Consider the following 23,051-nt stretch of genomic DNA (forward strand, 5'->3'; position numbering starts at 1 on the left):
CTTTCATGTTGGCTAATAATATAGCCGAGACCTGCTTGAAGTCTTTTAGTAATTTCATACCAAGAGTTAAAGCAGGTTCTGGACCGTATTCATCTTGAATTTGTTTTAGCACATCTGGTATTACCGAAATGGATGGAACACCGTGCGTTTTTGTGTAGATGGAAGCAAAGACTGTACCCCAAGTGTCACAGTCCTCAATGTGTGGTGCGATTCCCATTGGGAGACATATAGTCAGAATCCTGTGTTTTTCTAATGGGGTGGTGTCAGGAAACACCGCCTCTATTTGGGTAATTTTCTGTGCCAACCAGAATGGTATCTGTTCCCGTTTAGCTGGAACTTTACCTAGGCAGGATTGGATGTTCTGTGGTGTAATTTTATTTGTGTTCCCCTGGTGAGGGGTCAGCTGTGGAAGTTTAATCGCTGGCTGAATTGTTGAAGTCCGCATTACATACTGAACTAATTGTCTATGAATTTTTGTAGTTGTTTTAGCTGTATTAACAGCTCTGCTGTAGACATTCCTTCGATGTCTGGGTGTGGTGTGTATCCGGCCAAGACCGGCCACGTTGCTCCTGGTCTACCTAAAGGACCGAGCCTTGTAATGTGATTATTATGTTTTAGGGCGCCATCAAATAAGAGCAAATGCTCTTGGAATTTGAGTGGTACTTCCACCTCCTCGAAAGGAGTGTACGTTTCAGGAGGTTCCTCTACTTTGTAATAGTGGAAGTACTTTGTTACAGCATTTGCTGCTGGAAAATGTATCCATGAATAGTATACCTCTGTCTGCCGATATTCGTGTGCCTCGATTACGAATATGACTGTGCCACCTCTAGGTGTCAGTCCATTTTCTATAAGTTTTAAGGTTATAGATCTCCTTTTAATGACCGGAATGAGTATTATATCCGCGTCTGCTGCTTGCATGGTAGCATCAGCATCTGCGAGTTCAGTTGCTAATCTAACTGCCTCTCTTTCATCATCACTCTCTGCCATTTTACAGACAGGATGGTATTATGTTTGTTTGCAGATCAGGTTTCTTTATGGAAACAGAGATTAGATGCACAATATTTTGGAACTGTTTTTATCCTTCAACGTTGACTTGACCAAGAACCATACATAGGAGTTCCCTCCTGCGAAGTTTTGGAGGATATAACCTTTCACCCACTCCAGACGTCTTTGGAGTATTTGGGAAAAGGGGTCTGAGTGAGAAAGCACGACTGAGTTACTCTAAATGTCTTACGTTAGTTTTATCACCCTTTCCAAACGCGTTGGGCGCCATGTAGTGTAGCTCCTATTTTCCCAATAGGCTCTGCGCATTGGAATAGTACCTACAGCAGTAAAGGCCTAGGCCAGACGTTAACTAGGTCTACTACTGTCGATACTAGACTTAATTTTTGGGTTTGCCAGCTAAGCTCAGAGTTCGCTAGAAACTTTCTCGAATGTTCAAGGAAGGAATTAACTCCCCTGATTAGACAAGAAGGGATTTAGTTTCTGACAACCATAGAACATGACAACTTTGCTCTCCCCTAATCAAGAGTCAATCTCGAGAGTCGTGTGAGCACAAGGCAATTATTTTACTCAGTCAGTACGTGCATTCTTAGTCTCATCAGAATGTAGAGAAAAGGAAGAGACGGGCGTGTTCAATAAAAGATGTTATTTATTGATCAGTCTCTTTTCTCGTACAAGAGAAATGGATCGATATTATTGCAATACTTATAGTTAAGTAAACTGCATACATTAAAAGCAATAGTATAAAATAATACTGTAAAAACATTGATATGGTTTCTGAGCCATATGATGTTTAAAATGATTAAAATATATTTACATACACATATACATTTGACTAAACTTGCTCAACTGGTGTTTCTAAATACGCCTACCCCGTGTACCTGACCTAAGTCTAATGCGTGGGCGGGAATAGAAAGTTACAGTTTTAAGTTAAGTTTGTTTTTGCCAAGTGAATAACTAAAGAATTCTCTGTGAGGGGTTATTCAGTTCTGTACCTGGAATTTAGGATGGATGAGGAATGGTATCTCTTTCTCTGCTCTCGATATTCCAGGCTGCCTGCGAGGGCTGCCCAGAAGCGCCGGTGCTGGGTCTCTCGGCTTGAGATAGCAGCGCGTCTCTCAGCGCGTCAGGAAGGCGGGGCTGTTGCCAGCGGGGTCTGCTTCTGCTCTCGGCTTCGGCAAGTATGGCTGCTCCGTCTTGTCACCACGCGTGTGTTTGCATAGGGCAAGGTCGGCAATATTTATACCTTAAAGGTGCCGAGATTGACGTAAGGATGGACATAGGTACGTCAATAAAGATGTCATACGACTTGCTCGTTAGCACATTCTTTACTAAAGTTCTCTGTGAAATCAAAACAATGGCCGCACGGATTGTCCAGGTTGTCATAGGTTTGATTTGTTATGAGAATGTCGTATGGCCTTATCAGGGGCTGGAGGAATATCGCTTGTCTAATTAGATCTCAAGCGTTATGACCTAATCAGATAACACGTTCCTGTGCCGTAGTGTGACTGCGTCAGATAACGGTATCTGCATCATGGGGGTTTTCTTGCCTCATGGGCTGACTGTTAGTTAACTTGATAGTTAGTTTAACCAGAATAGGGTCAGGAATAGGGGGACTGATTCAGAACCTATAGAAATACACGACACTATAAGGTTTATACTTTTCCTGTTTGTCATTCTTGTTTTAGAATGCTTTAAAGACAGAGAGGTTCAGGAAGGAGCACCAACATCTCATAAGGGATTGACACTGCTTCCAGCCCATCAGTCGCTCAAGAGAACAAGGTGGAGCTTGACATCGGTTTCACTGTTTACCAGGGATTGGAATGGAGTATTCCTATTCTTGCTTCAAACACTGCCTGCACCATCTGTTTGATCAAGGGTTGATTTAGTGCGAGGATGGCCATTCCACAGGACAAAGCACACAGGGTCAAATTCATATTAGCTCTGTGTAGTGTAAGCAGGGGGATCTCCAGCATCTGTTCCAAAAGTTCTATAACTGTACAAATCAGCATCCTGGCAACCTACATAGGCTCAAAATATGCAAGTGTGCACATGCACAGCTATGCATAGCCTGGCAGAGCAATAGACTTACCCATTTTACTAACAGGGCTTACAGGCTATTTAGCATCTTTTCAGAGGGTTTCAAAATGGGTGGGTGGATTCAGGGTCTGTACCCCTCACCATCTCTGACTCCTGGCTCTCCATCAATTGTGAAATGCAGGTTTATTTGGAACAGTGGCAGGTTATGTTTCTCTCTCCTCTGCTTCAAGAGACATGCCCTACAAATGTTAGGAGGCCATCAATAAGTGCCTTTTGCACAGCCACTAAACTTCAATGTAATGCAGTGTCATTGCCATACTGAATGCACACACTAATCAGCAACTCACTAATGGAGAGTCACATTTGTGTGATCCTTTCAATTTGCTCTTCTTGCAGGCTTGGGAGCAATGAAGTGTCTCCAATTCTCATTGCATTGTACTGTACCCCTTCTCATTGCTTGTGTTTCCAGCTCATAGAAAGGGCAAAAATCTAAAAAAGTAGGGTGTGAGATAAAAAGGCAGGGTAGTTGAGCAGATGTTTGAAGGGGAAGCAGTGACTGCTGGTGTGCGAGTTAGAGGTGACTGTTACAACAATGCTGTGGGGCTAGCACCTGATCTGGGCCTTTCCCTCTCAAGCCTCTACTCCCCCAAGAACTCCCAGGCTGGAATTGTGAATTCCTATTTTGTCGAGATTATACTCTAAATTCTATTATGAATTTTAAAAGATAGACACCCCGATGTCTATTATTTGTCTATGCACCTGAAGCCGCCCTGAACGAAAAATGGCTGGGTGAGCCAATTTTATACATTCATTGTCAATACATTTTTCTTTTCTCTGCCTCCCCTAAATCCTAGGTAATATCTATGGGATGAGTTGGTGAGGTGATCATAGCCCTGTGTAACTCATTCATGACCTGCCGGTTGTGGCATCAGAAAGTCACAACAGGGAAATGTCTTGATCCAGAGCCCAAATCAAAGGCAAACAGAGAATTGTGCTACTCTCATGCAACCATAGTATGTTGATCCTGGGCAACATGACTTCTATGAGTGTTTCCTGGGTCATTAGTCCAAAAGACATGAAGAACCCAACCATAATTTTGTCTCTGGCTGCATGTTCCTGGTATTTGTGCACCAAGTTTCATCCAATTCGAGAAACGTGAGTACTCTGGGTCTTAATCCTTATTCAGGGCAAGGCCTAATGTCTATTGATCTGCAAAAGTCTTAGACAAAAATAATATAGGGGTTAGCATCTCTACTACCACAGACTGACTAAGTAAAATAATTTTTTTGCCAAACCGTATTACAAGGTATTGTTTTTAATAGGTGACAAAATGTTACATCCTATGATGCTAGTGATGAAGCAAGGTGAAGAACAAAATTTTGTTCTAACTTGTGAAGTTAATCTCCCATAATAATAATAAAATTAATAAGCTTGTGGTGAAAATTACTAATCAACTTAGATTAAGATTACATTCATTGATACACATGGGATAAACTAATGTGCTTTATGTTGCAAACGCAAAGAGAAAAATAATAAATTAACCTTGTCTATTGTCTTTGTCAGTATTCAATGCAGCTGTTTAACTAATGGCATGTGCTTATTTTGTGTGCTTATGTAATGTCTTTTCTGTGATGAAAGCAAATGGAGTTCGTGCAGTTCCTGAAGAGTAGTAAATATGATGCTGCTTGTTTGTGCTTTTTGCTAGGTAACATAATTAACAGGATTAATTAGCAAAGGGGGTGGGTAACAGAATGGGTCTCAATTCTTTCATTAATTGATGTCTTGTGTTTGTTTAATAATAGTTTCCAAAGTGAGGCCTAAAGTTGGTTCAGAAAACATGGTTGACAGAGCTGCAGACGCAAAACTTGTCCAGAGTGAAGCCTTCGCACATGCGTAGCTGTGAAGATTTTTACTGCATTGTCATCGATAATTGAAAAAGCAATTCTCTGGTTGTGTTGAACGTGCTCACGGAGAGAAGGCTCAAGGACAGAACTTAAAGTGTCTGCCAAAACTAGGAAGTAAAAGTTCTAAATGCGGGGAAAAAGTAACTTTCTTGAGGAAGCCAAAGGATGTGGAAGTAAAGGACAATAGGGCTTATGTGAAGCCTGGACTTGGTCAAGAATCGGAGGTGACCTAATCGTGGTCTGACACAGGACAGCCAATAGAAAGCTTGGATTTCTTTAGAAGAAAGTAAAATGTAGAAAGTTTAGTTAGAAGGAAAGGTATAAAACCTGACACTGTGATCAGGGAAAAAACTCTTGCTTTCCGATTCCTGAATGACGTGACATGCTGTCGGACTTTGGCGCACGTAAGGACAGCAGACTTTAAATGATTTTTCCTTTCTAGGTGAAGTGAGAAATAGACAGGGAAATAGATTTAGGAAATGGAATCTGTTATTCTGCTAATAATTCGTGTTTCTGAGCTTGCCTTGAAAGTGTCAGTTTATTAATTCATTTTCTTATTAAAATGTTGCTTTCTTAATTGCTTATAAAGTAAAGATTTTAAAACGCAAATGCAATTTTCTTTATGAAAAATAAAGTTAATAAAATTAGATTTGAAATGACAAGCTGGTCTTGTTTATTCATGGTCTAGTTTCCATCAGTTGATCCAATCGCCTTAGTGGTTTGATTAATAATTGTCTCAAACCATGGTAAAAATAGATAAACTGCAGTTGTATATAATAGTGTAAATAAAATGTGAATAGTTTTTATTAATCACACCACATGATTCAGCTGCTCAAAAATTGTCTCATTGGTATTATGGGCCTTTATAAGTGTTTTATGATTAATGGTGAGTATTGAGGTAATAGGTAGTGTTATTGAGACAGTTTTTCAAGCAGAGCGCTGGATCACTAGCAACGTTACTAAAACCAGTTTCTCAGTTGGTAGATGGGTGGTAAATTCATAGATGAGCCCTCTCCCCAGTAATTCTCTAATGTTTCCATTTGTAGTAGCAGTTGTCACTTTCTTAAAGGAGAGTACTTAACCCCTTTGCTTTGTGGTTACATTTCGGGCCCATGGAATTTGTCCTTTATTCCTCCTTATATTTATACCACTTTCTTGGTCCTCCAATGGACCTTGCTTTGTGATGTCAGAGATCGGATATAAAGAGTCCCAAAAGTCATCCAATGAGGACCAGGAATTGGAAAACTGGATTACAAACTAGAAATTAAACTCGTGGAAATGACTTTCAAAATGATGCTGTAAAGATAAAGGATCATCACGGAAAGTCCAAATCTGAAGAAACGTAGGCGGGCCAAAATCATACACACCAAGAACTCAGGTAAAGCTATACAGAATAATAGATTTAGTATTTGATGCTCTGAGATCTCTTGAATGCAATCTCTACTGATCATTGATAACCCCAAATCAAGAATGCACATTCACTTGAATAGAAATAATCATAACTGAGTGGTATAGAAGTTTAGTATAGTTTATCAAAAGTTAAGGTAAAACAAATCTGTCAGTATATTTGCATTGATTTATAAGACAATTTTAGTCAAATTCTAATAAGGCACTCAAGATAAGATACCAAAGCTCAAGAGTTCAGGAAGGGACATGGAACATACCAGTCTAAGCAGTCTCCCAAGAAAGAAGAGACCACCAGGTGCATATGGTGTATGCGTCCGTTCGAAAAGAATGCCGTATGAGTCAACATTAGGCAAGTCTAGTTTGCGAGAATGTTCTGCAAAGTCACTGTCACCAGACAGCCAGTAGCCCATCCATCCCCATCAATGTGTTTGAATGCATACCAGCTAGACCGCCAATGTCTGTTCAATCAGGCAATAATGTATTCTTAAAGTTCTGGGGGTGACACCTCCTGGAATCACCTCTTCTGATCAGACCACTTAGTTCATTGGCCATTTTATATAGTATGAGTGTCAGGCGACATAAAGAAGAAACAAATCATAGAGAAATAGCTGAGAGAATTACGCAGTCCTTAAGCAATCCAGCATGTGAAATATCAGAACAATGCCCATTAGCAAGAGCACCAAGTGACTTTAAGAGGACAGTTTTCCAGGCAGCTGTTCAGGATTAAAATGAAAAAATGTAGTGGAGTATCTTGTACAATATATGAGAACTCAGGAAAGAAAACACAGTTTCCCGTTACTGGTTATATTGAAAAATTCTCTCATGAACAGTAGATTCAACAAGTCAAGAGACTTCACATATGCAGTCAGGTCAACATTCAATTGAGCTAATTAAACGTAAAATATGTATGTTTATAAAACATACATTCATAGAGAACATAAAGATGTTGTACTTCTAGTATAACTCTGATGCACTTGAAATGGATTAATATGGGTACAAATAACACATGTCAGTATGGTACACTTCTACTTATTGAATGTACTGTGTAAAAACATATAAAAACTTAATATTAGAAACTCGTTTTATGTGTATAACATTAATACACGTGTGAGATCCAGTCTCTGAAAGTTTCATGAAGGTATCATTAATAACGAATGTGTAACACTTATTTTCTCTTGTCATTTCAGTTCATATGTCTACCCACACAAACATCGCAAAGTTTGATGAACTCTTTTTTAGTTAAACATACTTATAAATGATAATAAAAAATGATTAAAGGCAAACTCCATAACATGAGCATTCACCATTTACATATTTCTAGCACACGTTAATGAAATATGGTACTTTGTCACTTAGTAAATTACAGTCTATATTATGCACTCAAATGATGTCATCTAGGCTACATCTTTTCTGCATGCTTTTACGATGCAGTAACTAGAAATTCTCTTGTTTTGTCATGTTTTTGAGAACGTGTAATTGGTGCATGTTTATTATTTTCTATCAGAAAGTGTCGAAATCTGTTTTCACATGTCATTAAAATTTTAAATGTCGTTTCCTCTCCAACAGCTGCTAGGCCTTTTCCCTCCTTGTGCTAAGCCTTTTTTTGACTAATTGGGCTAGTGCGCGCTGAGGCCCATTTAACTTTTTGGCCACATAAGGTCTCCATGCCAAATTTATGTCCTTTTTTTGCAACATCCTGAGGATACTAAAGGTACCCAGGGTTTGTGGATTCCCCTGGAGGGGACTGAGAAGTTAGCCAAAATACAGGTACATATGTTTTTTTGGGGGAAAATAGGATAAAAGTACTGCAGAAGAAAGCATCTGGTTTAATCCCTGCAAAAGGTATCAATGAAGGTTTAAACTGCAAAAATCATCATCTTCCCAGCTTTCAGCAACAGACAGAATTTAGTTACAAAACAAGCATTTTCTACACAGTGTTGCTATTTTATTGGGACATAGCTTATTTATCCTATGTTTTGTACTTTTAACCTCCTTCCAGTTAGTGGTAGGAATGGGTATGGAACCAATAATGGATCCCAGAAAGCTATACAGTTCTAAAACGTAGACATATTCCTGTAAAAAGTAATAGTTGAAGTAAAACAATATTGAAATTGAGTTGAAAAAAACAGCCATTTGTGCCTACGTTTTCACCTGTAGCCTCTTCCTACTATGGCAGATTTTTTAAAGCAATATATCATTACGTCCACTGGACCCCTCTGGTTGTGGGGATATATAGAGCTTGTAGGGTTATCAAGAACTCAAGGTACCTAGAGCCAATAACTGAGCTGCGCTTTGCAATGGTTTTTCATTGTGTACTGGGTATACAGCAATTCATTTGGTAAAATATAACAAGTGAAAAATCAAGAACCTATGTATTTCGAAAATGGAAACAAGATATAAAGGTTAGAAGCAGTGGTTATTTGCATATCTATCGGTACGCATACTAGCATGCGAATTAGAGGGCATTTTTCAAAATGACTTTGTTTTTGCACACTGTCTTCATTTTGGAAGGCAGAAATGCATGGAAAGAGAATTGGTAATAATACTTGTTCTACTACTCTGTGTTCTATGAAGTCTCTCTACAAAAATTATACCTCTCTTGGGGGGTAGGCCTAGTGCCCGCAACAGAAAATGGCCCAAAATGCAACATGACTGCATCACATTTTCCACTGAAAACTGACCCTTTTTTTTGCAATGTACCTAGCTGAGTATTTTGGGCCCTACCTCAGCCAGCACCTAGGGAAACTTACCAAACCTGTACTTTTTTGAAAACTACACACCCAGGGGAATCCAGGATGGGTTGACTTGTGTGGCTCTCAACAGGTTCTATTACCTGAATCCCTTGCAAACCTCAAACTTTTCTCTAAAAACACATTTTCCTCACATTTCCATGATAGAAAGCTTTGGAATCTGAGGGGACCACAAACTTCCACCCAGCATTCCCCAAAGTCTCCTAATAAAAAATGGTACCTCACTTTTGTGGGCAGGCCTAGTGCCGGTGACAGGAAATGGCCCAAAACGGAACGTGGACCATCACATTTGTCCACTAAAAACTGATTTTGGGCTCTAGCTTAGCCGGCACCTAGGGAAACCTAGCAACCCTCTACATTTTTGAAAACTAGACACCCAGGAAAACCCAGGATAGGATGACCTGTGTGGCTCTCATCAGGTTCTGTTGCCTAGAATCCCTTGAAAACATCAAAATGTGTCTCAAAACACATTTTCCTGACATTACCGTGATGGAAAGTTCTGGAATCTGAGGGGAGCAACAAACATCTGTGCACCTCGAATTCCTTCCAAGTCTCCCTCTAAAAATGGTACCTCACTTTTTATGGGTATGCCTAGGGCCTGCGACATGAAACATCCCAAAACAGAACGCGGACGCATCACATTTTTCAAAAGAAAACCTACCCTTATTTGCAATGTGCCTTGCTGTGGATTTTGGACCCTAACTCAGGTGGCACCTATGGACACTTTGCAAACCTGTACATTTTTTAAATCAAGACAGCTAGGGGAATCCAGGATGGGGTGACTTGTGTGGCTCTCACCAGGTTCTGTTACCCAGAATCCCTAGCAAACCTCAAAACTTGTCTAAAAACAAATTTTCCTCATCTTTCTGTGATGGAAAGCTCTGGAATCTGACGGCAGCCAAAACGTCCACACACCCATAATTCCCGTAAGCCTCCCTATAACAATGGTATCTCACCTGTGTGGTCAGGCCTAGTAACTAGGACAAGAAATGGCCTAAACCGCAACGTGGACACATCACATTTTTCCACTGAATGGCCGCTGAGCCCGGGACCAAAAATGCAGGGGACCTTCAGTGCAAAACCAGGTTTTTTGTGATCGAAAATGTTTATGCCTCCACAATATGTTTTGGACCTGTTCCTGTGGTGGGCACTTGGCCCACCAACACAAGTGAGGTAGCATTTTTAGCAGAAGACCTGGGGGAACGCTGGGTGGTTTGATATTTGTGCTGGCCCAGTGATCCCACAACTTTTGCACACAGAAATGTGAGGAAAATGTAATTTGATTATTTTAGCTAACTTTGAGACTTGCAGGAGATTCTGGTTAAGAAAGCTTTGGGTGATCCAGGCAAGCCACACCTCCCTGGCCTCCACCTGTTGTCTAGTTTTCAGAAATGTCTGGGTTTGGTAGGTTTCCCTAGATGGCCACCGAGCCCGGGACCAAAAACACAGGTGACCCCCTTTGCAAAACCAGGTCGTTTTGTGATCAATAATTTCGATGCCTTCACAATATGTTTTGGGCCCTTCGCTGTCGCAGACACTTGGCCCACTGTTGCAATCTCATCCTGTGCCCTGCAAACCCCAATCTTTTGCTTACTGCTACTGGTGGTAACTGACTCTGACTGTCATTGGGCTCTGTCTAGCCAGGCCCAGGGCCACTGCTATAGTTAAGAGACAGTGAAAACACAGTGAAAGTAGACACATATATGAGGGTACACTATATATTTGAGTACACTTCTATTTGGCATGGCCTGCCCTTTAAGTTCCTAGTGCATAATATGGAAAAGGGGATAAAGACGACCTTTAGGTCTCTAGTATATAATTGGGCATGGCAGCTTAGAGGCCAGCAGCCCTATCCGCATTTGCATGTGTGCACTGGTGAGAGCCTGAGATCATTTTAAAAGAAGCCCTGTGTTGCAGTACTGCTTTTAAATGTAAATTGTGCCCCAACTTGATGGTGTTAGGGGCACTTAAAAAGTGATATACTACAATATTAGCTATCCCCAGGCTCTCCCCTAGGTGTCCCATGGCTGGGAGGTCAGGTACATATAAGGAGGGCCTTTATAAAAGACGTTTTATATGCCCTGGGAATGAAGATAATTGCACATTTCTCTTCCCCCTTTGTAGTAAAGTCCTTACCAATATCAACATTTGTGCTAGGAGCCCTGTGGAGTGAGGATCTACACTATGTTTCCATATTCAGGACCCTTAACGTTTCCATCAGTGTCCCAGTGGAGGGGGGTTGTGCAGTCATAAGTAGGGTCTTTATAAAATATGTTTTATATACCCTGGTATTGGAGAAATTGCACATTTCATTTTCCCCATCGTAGATCCCCAGCCACATAGGTTAACATGGCAATAGTTTGTTAATTAATAACTATCTCTAGGAATTCACAAAATATGTCATTCAAGGACATTGGAGAATGCTATTGATACCTCCTACACTATGCTATTGTTTTATTGATCCTAAAATTTACAGAAAATAATTAACAAGACTTTTTTGTCTGTAAGCCAAAATTCAGCCTTCCTGTGGTCCCCCCTGATTGGTTAGAGTTAAGAGGATTAGCAAGGCTGCTTTGATGAAGTGGTAAGTGGCTCACTGAGGGAGAAACTTCAAAGGGGCAGAGGACAGGTAGAGAGTGCCAGGCCCATTTACCCATCAGCTCCCCTGACCCAACTAGACGTCAGGCTTAAGGCAGGAATTAGCAGATGGTAGGGGGAGGAGAGCTATGGAAATGAGCCATACTGGAGGTTGGTTTAACTAGTTTTTGCTCTCCTGCTGCAAGTGCAGCCATATTGAGTTTTTGAGCAATCGTGTGTCCAGTGGAATTGAAAGGGTTTGTCCAAGTGGATTGTGGTAACTGAAGTCCCAAACTTTCAGGGACCGTCTTGGACATTCCAGGCCCGTGGATTGTGTGTTGGACACTTTGGAACCCCCAGAAGAACTTCAGGAAAATGTTTGGCACAAATATGGGAAAAAGGTCCAAGCCGGCGACGTTCAACCACAATCCAGTCTGCCCTGCTGGTTCATCCCACTGAAATGCTCCGGAGGTCTGACTTCCAGAGTTTGACCGAGAGCTCCCTAGAAAGCAAGCTGGTAAACTCTCACTGAACCCTGCCTGGTGAAGAGCATCGAGGGACCCCTGCAGAAAGAGCTCCAGAAAAGTTACTAAGCCCGAACTTAAAATCTCGACCGAGGTCTACCGTAAGGATCATCCGAGCAGGGCTCCATCCTGGTTGGCCTGAACCTTTGAACCTTTGTCAAGCACGAACAAATGTCCCAATGTGGTGCTCTAGGTTTCTAAGTGCTATATGGTGCTAAAGGTTTAGGAATTAATACCTCTGGTTCCCTACATTGGATTTTTGTTGCTTTGGTGTCATTTTAAAGTTAAATATATTACCTATTTATATAAAGTAGTGTGGGATTTTTATTGTGTGCTGTGTCTTAAATATTTACTGAATTGTTGTTTTTAAATGTTGACATACCTGTCTCTGAAGTTAAGCTTGTCTGCTCGCAACCAAGCTACCCAGGGTTGAGTATGGAAATAATTTATTGAGACCTATTCTGAGCTCTAGACTGTGTTAGTGGCCTTATTGGCAGTATCCTCTCCTCATCAGGTAATTACCAGTAACATCCTATGAATACATCTTCCAACAAAGGAACCCTTTTTTTCAGCCGCAGAATCCTATGTTGTCAACTTGCGTAACTGCTGTTCACAAGCTGGTTCCTGCTACTGTGGTGTTCTGCACAGCCAGCAACTGGACATCAATTCCATTTCATCTTTTTGTATGTGTCACACTGTTTATTCATCTCCCAGCTTGCTATCTCTGTAGACTTGCTTCTCTGGCTTTGGTCTTGGGGCAGCAGGTAAGTTCTCTTTTATTTTTTTCCGTAATTCTCCCCCACACTCTCCCATCACTTTTCAGTGATAGCAGCCGCAACTGAACACAAACTCAGGATTTAAAATGTACCCCAGTGGTTGGGGTTTGCTTTACTAATAAGAATGCATTTCTACCCCCAACACACCCTTTTTAACAACATTAGGATAATGAAGGACTGTGGAAGGAAAATATATTGTTGTAACCTAAACCATGCAGTTTGCTTGCAGCTCCTTGATGACAACTCACACTGTGCTTTATTAGAATTGCAAGTTATGAACTGTAAGTAACAAAAGAATGTATGTGACAAAAGCAGTGACCCACTCTGCTATCCTCATAAAATACTGGTTTTTGATCTGCATGGTACATGCTCTCTGCAGCAGGTTGCAAGTTGCTACCTTAGCTATGATGAATCAAATCTGCCACTAGACAAAACTCGATCTCTCTCCAGCAGGAACATTATTCACTAGCGTTATCTTGACATTTTTATGGTTGCCTACAAACTGCTGGATATTCAAGGTTCTCTGCAAGCATGTGCTTTTAAATGTATGTTATTTCTACATACAGACCATCCTGAGTTTAGCGCCTGGCGTGACTGATATTTAGCATTGAAACAAGTGGAGACTGAGCTACAGCCCCTCTTTAAGGTCCCAGTCAATAATGGGGAAGTGGCACAGCCATGAATGCCAAGATATGCTCTCTTCCCTCAGTCTCTTCATATCCATTCTCAATCAGTCTCAATTGGACCTCCATAAGCTTTCTGTCTGAACAGTGGGCAAAACAGAATGGATAAAATAGAAATAAAATATAGGGACACACCTGAATCAACTATCAACCCCCCCTCAACTGAGTTCTGCTGGGCGCACTTTGAGAATATGAAGTCCAAGGGTGGGGTGAAGTAACCTGGATGTACCCTGAAAGGTGCATCAATGGACCAGTAAATGTTATAGTTTCACTTCAGAAGGGACCAACCATTAACTGGGCCCATATATAGAAGTCCTTATCATACTGGCCCCACATGGCAGGCACAATGTCTTTAACATTTTAATTAGTCTTTATTTTGATTTTCATAAACATTAAATACATCATACATCAACAGATAAAATGACTAACAAATTCATGATATAAAAATAATTTGATGAATCCATGTCAATAAAACTTCAGAAAATGTCACAATGATAAAACTTAATATTATAAAGTTAAACATAAATAAATATCACTTTACTTAAAACCACTAGTGTACACCATAAACAGAACTCTCACAGTTTGGCCACACTGTTTAGCCCCATGATTGATAAAGGAACAGTGCTGACACGTTACGTGGGTAGAGGGATTCACATATGTAGAAGAAAATGATGGGACAACTGTTAGAAACGGGATCTCTGGCTGGCCATGGCTCGCGCCAAAGTCAGTCAGAGACCACCATTCCCAAGTCAGGGCAAGGGAGTCACATACCAAGATAACCACTGCTCACCCTCTAGGTAACGTGACGCGAGCAGCCAGGCTAAACTTGGAGGCTATGTAGGTTAAGTGTTTGCGCGCGCACCCAGCAACAACACCCAAGGCCCACCACAAAGGAAACTCCACACAAGATTATATAAAAATAGCCTTTGTATTATACCAAAACACATTAGATAAGAACACACACTTTACAATGTGCCAACAGGCACGGGCAGAATTTACAGGGGATATGTACAAGACAGGGCCACATGGACCACTGTCAGGAATATGCATTTTTAGAGATAGTAATTAGCACATAGAACACTTGTAGAACCAAATAGAAAATGTAGCACACAACCAGTGATTACTGGTAAAGGGTAAGTACCTCCTACGCAACCCTAACCACCGTAGGAAAATATTGCGCAGGGAACCAAGACCTCACTAGCAACACCTGTACTAGGAGAAAAACAACCACCTAAGTATCACCATACATTTAGGGGTATAAGCATAGGAACATTACACATGATGCATAAACATTCAGAGGTGTAGGGAAGGAAAACACATGATGCATCAAAACACATTCAGAGGTGCAAGTACAAGCAATTGCGCAAAACTCACATGAGCCACCACCTTTGGCAGTCCCTAGGCCCTCTGGCCTTGTTGGGGCTAGGACGCCCTGTGTCCCAATGTCAGGGGGGCCTAAACGTGGCAGCTGCGCACGAAGTGTTGGGCAGCTGTGTAGACAATGATGGGCCAACGCTGGAGCCTCGCAGGCCCTGACCAAATCTACTGTCCCCTTGGAGCCTCGCTGGGCTCTAAACAAATGTGGCACTCAAGAGCCTCGCTGGGCTCGTATCACCCTATGCCCCCTGAGCCCCACTGGACTCTGAAGAGAGTGAAATGCCCCCTGGCTGGTGGAGCCTCTCGGACTCAGCAGACAATGGCCCTCTGATGTGGGAGCCACGGGCTCTAACTGAAATAAGGCCCCAGGGAGTCTTGGCAGGCTCTACGCAACTGCTGTGCCTTCGTTGCAGTCCCGCTCTGGGGACTGGAAATATGCAAATGCGCGGGAACCTCTTAGGGCTCGCAATAATAAAATGCCCCCTGAGCCTCTCGTGAACTTGCAGCAAGGTGCCCCCTGGTGTCGGAGTCCCGCTCGGGGGACTCGAGATAATACTGTGCCTGCCTTAGGCACTAAGGACCATGCCCAGAGCTCCCCCCAGCCCGTGTCACTCACCGGGCTGTTTTCTCCGGGGACTCCACTCCTCTTCCGGCTGCTTCCCGAGAGCTCCCGCTCCTCGGGGCTCTCTCTCCACATTCCTCCTTCTCTCTCCGGGGCTCTCCCTCGCTCTCGGGAGCCCCGGTCAGGAGGCAGCCGATTTCTCCCGGCCTCTGGAGCGCGTCGTAGGGAGGTGGGGTGGGCTCCCGTCTTCCTTCCTGCTGTCTCTGTCGTCCCGCCCATGGCCTGCCTGACTTCCGGTTCGGCCGGGCGGCGACGGGGACAATCTCGGGGTTGGCTTCCGATTAAGAAAAAGGAATTCGCAATGCCGCCAATGCCCCTGGCGGGGTCGGCACTCGTCAGGGGCCAACCAAGGGGGGCAGGCACACGGCAATCCGCGGCGTGGGCAGCCGCAAGAGTAGAATAAAAGCGCTACCAAGCGCTTAGGCAGAGACAAGCGCTTCCAAGCACTAGGGGGTGTCAGCAAGATCAGGGCAAAGCGCTCCCCAGCGCTATAATCAATAATAAAGCGCTCCCAGCGCTATGCCCCAAATTAAGCGCTTCCAGGTGCTTGAGGACAGTAAGTCCAGCCAAAAGTTCTTCACAGGCAGGCAGGGGGGCAAGGCTGGGCCCAGAGCCAGCTCACTGGTCCTTGTCTAGAAGCGGCACTTCCACACTAGACACATACATGCCGCATACATCACTGTGCAGCATTCAATCTCATGAGTTCGCAAATACCAAACTCGAGCCTGCACTCCCCACACATCAGGAACTACCAGGGACCCAGATATTCCCAATGCATTCCTATGGGAGGGCAGGCCAACCTTACTCCACGCACGCACTTTACCCTGGGACCCAGGGAAAAAGTGCGCTAAGCCAGAAATCAAGAACGCCAGTCGCCATCAAAAGCAAAAAGTTCAGGGGTGAACCAGCCAAAAAGGCCCGGGTCCAACAACAACCATAAGACTGTTAGATGCTAAAAATATTAACACAAATTTGACTTGACTATGGTGCCCTCATCATTTTTGCTCGAATGGACCCACATCCAGCGCAGAAATTTAGCAACAGCGATCACTATGGGCTCAAGAGTATCAGACTTCAAGATCCTTAGCGCTTCCACGCCCGACCTAGTACCCAGAATCAGAAAAATAGGTTTCAGCCATTTGTTCCTGGGAGGCTTATAAGCTGGGCAAACAAACAAAACTTGTGCTAATGTTTCCTTCTGTAATGGGCATGCAATACATTTGTGGTCATTCGGGGGATGCCATTTACAGGTAAAAGATTTTATTGGGAGGGAACCCACTCTAAACTGGTGATACAGTTTCCCATCATTAGGTACAGTAATAAGATCCCAGTAGCTTTCATACTTGGACTCTTGTATGTGTTCCAAACAATCCCTCGTCAAGGTAGGCCTCGTTAAGGATGAAAAGCGCTTCATCATAACCATATTCCAGTATGCTGCCTTGAACTCTTTCTTTGAAGGGAAAAGATTTCCTACCGGATCCTCCCATAAACGACTTATTCCCATATCCCTCAGGGTGTCTTTTGCCCTCATTAACCAGGAGATCTTGCGGGATCAATCTGCCCACTGGTTTCAAGAAGTGCTTGGGCATACAAGGCCAGTTCGGGGGTAGCCCAAAGCCTTCTCCAGTATGGCACAGGTCTGAAGCGAGCTATGTCCTCAATGTTATTACAGCCAACCTCTAAATAAAGAGGCAACAATGGTGTTGATTGTGGGAGACCTAGTAAGTCTCTCACAAATTTGTTTTGAGTTGTAGTCAGGGGAGCTAAATCCTCAAAACCCCACAGCTCAGCCCCATATAATACTGAGGTACTGATCTTGGTTTTTATAAATATTTTAAAACTGGAGCCACTGGCTTGGAATGAGAAAGTCTCTGTTCTTTCATCAGTACTCCAGTCAATTGGGCGTGTTTAAGTGCTAGCATATCAATTTCGGGCTTCCAATTTAATTTCCTTCCTAATGTGGTTCCCAGGTACGTAAAAACGTCCATCTGCTCTAGACTGACGTTATTCATAAAAACTCTCCCTTTTACGGCTTTACTTTTGTGGACAACCATAAACTTGGGGTCCGATTCACAGAACTAACTTAAGACAAAATCATAAATTTACTTCCATTTTGGTATTCACAGAAGGCACTTACTCATTTTGGTATTCACAGAAGTTAGGAGTCCTAACTTTAGGACTCCTAAATGCCTTCTGTGAATACCGAAAGTCTTAAAGTTAGGATTTTTCTCAGTTTAGGAGTAGTAAAGTTAGGACTCCTACTCCTAACTTTAGGACTTCTAAACTGAGAAAAATCCTAACTTTAAGACTTTCGGTATTCACAGAAAGCATTTAAGAGTCCTAAAGTTAGGAGTCCTAATTTTACTACTCCTAAACTGAGAAACATCCTAACTTTAAGACTTTTGGTAGTCACAGAATGATTTGATTTGATTTGAATAAAATTTATAACGCGCAGACAATAACCCGAAGGCATCAAGGCGCCTAACAAAACAGATCATTAACATAGGCATGACAGCGTTACAGGTAAGCCTGCACAAAGAGATGCGTCTTCAGAGCGCTTCTGAATGCCTGAAGAGTAGGTAGGGATCTTAGTTCCAGTGGAAGTGCATTCCACTCCTTGGGCGCCAAAGTGGAGAAAGCCCTGCCACCCCATTTAGCTCTTTTGATTCGAGGGACTGATAGGAGAAGTCTACTAGAGGAACGCAAGTCCCTGGAGGGCATATAGCGGGACAGGATAGATCCTACACCAGTGGAACTGTTTTTGGAAAGGGCCCTATAAGTCATGCATAGGGTCTTGAAAAGGATACGGTCCTCAACAGGGAGCCAGTGTAGCAATTTTCTGGCCGCTGTGGCCGAGGCACGCTTGGGGAGGTCCAGCACAAACCTGGCAGCAGCGTTCTGGACTACCTGCAAGCGCTGCAATAGACTCTTATTCAGTCCCATATACAGCGCATTGCAGTAGTCCAGCCGGGAACCAATGAGGGCAACTGCAAGCTGTTTTCTTGCCTGCAGAGATAGATAATGCCTGATTCTCCTCAGAATGTGGATGATGCCCCAACAGGTAGAGATAGTTCTACTGACCTGTTTGTCTAAGTTGAGGGCAGGATCAATCATGACCCCCAGATTTTTTGCAGAGGAGGTAGGGGAGGGGCAAACTCCTAATGAGTCTGGCCACCAGCAGGATGACCACACGTCATCATTCCCTCCAAACACCATCACCTCCGTCTTCTCCCCATTCAGTTTTAATGAATTATGAATCATCCATTTTCCGACTGCCTCCATACAAGATCTAAAATTGGAGGCAGTCGGGACACCTGACTGGGAGAGAGAGACAAGGATCTGGGTTTAATCCGCATAGGATACTATCTCCATCCCATATGATCTAATAGGCCTGGCAGAAGGCATTTAGGAGTCCTAAAGTTAGGAGTCCTAACTTTACTATTTCTAAACTGAGAAAAATCCTAACTTTAAAATTTTTAGTATTCACCAAAGGATTTAGGAGTCCTAAAGTTAGGACTCCTAACTTCTGTGAATACCAAAATGAGTAAGTGCCTTCTGTAAATACCAAAATGGTAGTACGTTAAGGGTTTTGTCTTAAGTTAGTTCTGTGAATGGGGCCCTTGGTCTTCTCCACCTGTACCACCAGTTCTCACTGCAACTCTTTTTTGGGTCTTAGAAATTATCAAGGTGTCATCTGCGAACATTAACAAGGATATTTTCATACCTGCTAAGGTAAGTGCATCTGTGGGGTAGTTAGAAAAATACTGCACAAACCAGTTAATAAATAAGGAAAACAAGGCTGGTGCAAGGATGCACCCCTGGCGAACCCCCTTGGAAATGATAAACTTATCTGTAACGTCCCCCTGCATGCCCCAGCAAACTTGAGCATAGTTAGAGTCATGTAAGGTGACTAAGATAGCCAGTATTTCAGGTGGTATTCCCATATCAAGGAAAACTCTCCAAATTTTGGTACGAGGCACCAAATCAAAAGCAGATTTAAGATCATAAAAGCTGCATAAATTGTGCCCCCTCCTATCATAACTACCCACCAATAAATACTCATGAACCTAAAAACCTGATCGATGGTGCCAGTGTGTGGTCGAAACCCTGTCTGTAGTGGTGACATAATGTCTGTTTCATCTATCCACGTCTGGATTCTACATAGCAACAACCTGGAAATTGTTTTTTTAATACAATCAATAAGACTTATTGGCCTGTAATTGCCCGGTTTAGATCAATCCCCCTTTTTTTAAAATCGGTACGATTTCTGCTCCAGACCACGTTTCAGGAACAGAAGCACCACTAGCTATAGCGTTGGCGAGTAGCTGAATATAAGTCACCCAATTGTCCTCATCGTGCATGAAGAGATCCACCGGTATGCAGTCTAGGCCAGGAGCCCTGCCTTTTGGGATTGAGGTAAGTGCGTGTTGGACCTCTAACCTGGAGAAGTGCTGGGTGGCAGTAGGGTTGGGCATATAAAATTGGTCAGTACTAGCTCCAGTGACAGCAAACTGGGTCTCAAAATGCGAGGTCCACAGCTCCGGTGCGACATGGTTAACTGGAGCTTGATTTAATTTGCCACTTCCCCATTTGACAAGGTGCCAAAAGTTAGCCATATTTTTCCCCTAGCTGGCCATAAGCAAATCTTGCCAACGGTTTTCATCCCAGTCCCTTTTGGCTTGTGATAAAATTTGCTTATACCCAGCTCTTGCCTTTTTAATATCTTCCATGCTCTTTAGTCTACTGGCTCTTGATAATGTCCTGTATGCCTCTCTGCAAGATTTGCTGTACCAAGTGGCTACCCTTGTGCACGGTTCTTTCCTCTGTTTATTTAGATTTTTGGTAAAAAAAGTTTTGAGTTTAGTAAACAGATCATTATGGACCTGTTGGATGGTTGAATTTATATCCTCCTGAGTGACGCAGTGGTGGAAGGTAGCTAACGAGTACTCAACCAGCCCCTGCATCTGTTCTAAGTGCCCTTCATTGTCGATAATCTTAGCCCATTTGACTCTCCTGCAGTTGTTTGTAAGCTGAACTTCTACTGTTGCCTTCACAGTTTCCTGATGGTTGTGAATGGGAAGACCTTGTACCTGCAATAATAGTACAAGAGGGTTGTGATCACTTTCGATCCGCTCCTGTACTACCATATTCAGTAGGGAGGACCAAAATTCTATGTTAAGAAGAATATAATCTATACAGCTGCTTCTCAGCCCGTTAGTAAATGTATGAGAGCCCAGCCTATCTGAATTAGACCTCCCATTCACTGCCCTTACTCCCCGTGACCCCTGCATGCATATACCCAAGTAAGTGTTTAAGACCACAATGCTGCAAAACTATCTACAACTAGTCTCATAGCACTTTGCCCTGTTACACTGAGATGGCTTGAGGACCTGTCCATCCAATAAGACAGACATCAGCAAGTGTGCCAGTGAATCATCTGAGATGTGACCTTAGGAAATCCTAAAGTCTCATAACGGACCACTGGCGGTTTCCTCCTCTCCTTCCACTACTTCTTGGATACTTCGTGGTAGCATTTTCACCTGTCTCCTTCTATTTCCTGGGAAGAGCAGGTGGAAGCTAATTAGGATTGTGTCCCAAGAGAGAAGACAGTTCCTTTTACCTTGAGTGCAAACAGGCACTGCAGTCGCCCCAACTCTTGGAGCCATTACCATCCTGCAGGCCAGGTATTGTACTTCCTTTCGGCGCACATTTGTTACATGCCCATGCCTTCCTTGAGACAACTATTGTTCTCACAAGCAGTGAGGAAGGCGAAAACACAATAAACTATAGCCTTTGTGTATTAAGGAGACAACCTGGAAATTATTATGATGGAACATATCACTCTGTTCTAAATTGAGGGCCGTGGACAAGAACATATCAGAACGGATGTCGTAGGTCCCAATGGTTTGAGTGGACATAACAGCATTTAATAGAATTTTCACAGCTGACAAATGCTTAGTGAAGGTGAATGATTGCCTAAACACTGATTCAGATTGGGGTCAAGTGCTATGGTAGATTTATAGGGGTTACTGATCCCGAAGACTGGTTGCAATGCATCAATTTATTGTTTCTATGGGAACCCTGAGTAACTTGAGAACGATAACGTAAAAGAATACTTGAAGATGTTACTACCTGATCTATTAGGCATTACGTTTTCAAAACCACTTGAATTCCAAAGAGCACACAGAATCAGCCAAAGAAACTCATGCCTGTAATCACCTGCTCCCTGAGGAAAAAACAAGCATGACAAGTTTTACAGGCATCCAGAAATAATGTCACTACTTTCTCCCCAACAGATAACCTCTCAACAAATGACCTGACAATTCACTATAATTCAATGATGACAGCCATCCTAGACCAAGAACCCCTTTTGAAATTAACCCCTTCAGCGCTGCGCGAATTCCGCTGCAGTGCTGAAGGTTCTAAAGAACCTATGGGTTCATGACGGAACGGTTCCGTCATGAGCACAGGACCACCGACGCTCATGACGGAACCGTTCCGTCATGAGCATGGAAGGGGTTAAAAAGGGTTAGAGAGACTCCCTTGAGATCCTGGTTCAACAAAGACTCAAATGCTGAAAGATGGCAATGAAAAGCTGTAGAAAGACTTTCAAGAACAAAACCGACCAAAACCCACCTTTACCAGTTCAAAGTGGAACACAAGAAACACAACAATAACATTGTGAAAGAAAAATCTACTTTCTTCCGCAGCACAATAGATAAAGCAAATAACAGCACCAAAGAGCGTTTCAATGTCATCAAACAACAAACCTCGAAACCAGCCAAAAAACTCCTCGTGTATTCAAAGAATGCTGTAACAAATTTGCAAAACTCTCCAATAATAAAAGCATGAAGATCAAGCTCTCCCTAGACTGCTGTACTCAGAAATCCACTTGAAACTCACTCCCCATAAAGGAGAGAATCGACACCCTGAGACCACTAGGCACAACCAAATCCCAAGGTCTCCCACAAAACTCAGAAGCTGAAAGTTGTTCAACTCACTCATGGGTGAGGACATCTCCAAGATGATTGTGAAAACCTAGCCCTCCTCCCACCTCGTAAAACCTCTTCTGGCTGCCCTGGAAAAAAGTCTCAATCACGCCCTAACACCATTGTGGACTAAGTTAATAAGCAGCTCCCTGAGTAATGGGATTATATCTGATTCCCTCAAACGAGGTCTAGTCACTTTCCTTGTTAAAAAAAACACAGGTCCAGACCCGGAAGGCCTAAACAGTTTCAGGCCCATCTCTAAACTTCCCTTCCTGGCAAAATTCCTGAGAAATGTTTTCTCTCCCAACACATCCAACACATTTACACCAATAATCTACTTGACTCACACCAATCGGGTTTCAGGAAGTGATGCATCACAGAAACAGCTATATTAAATATA

The sequence above is a fragment of the Lissotriton helveticus genome, chromosome 4_1 (genome assembly GCF_964261635.1).
Source record: "Lissotriton helveticus chromosome 4_1, aLisHel1.1, whole genome shotgun sequence".
NCBI lineage: Eukaryota > Metazoa > Chordata > Amphibia > Caudata > Salamandridae > Lissotriton > Lissotriton helveticus.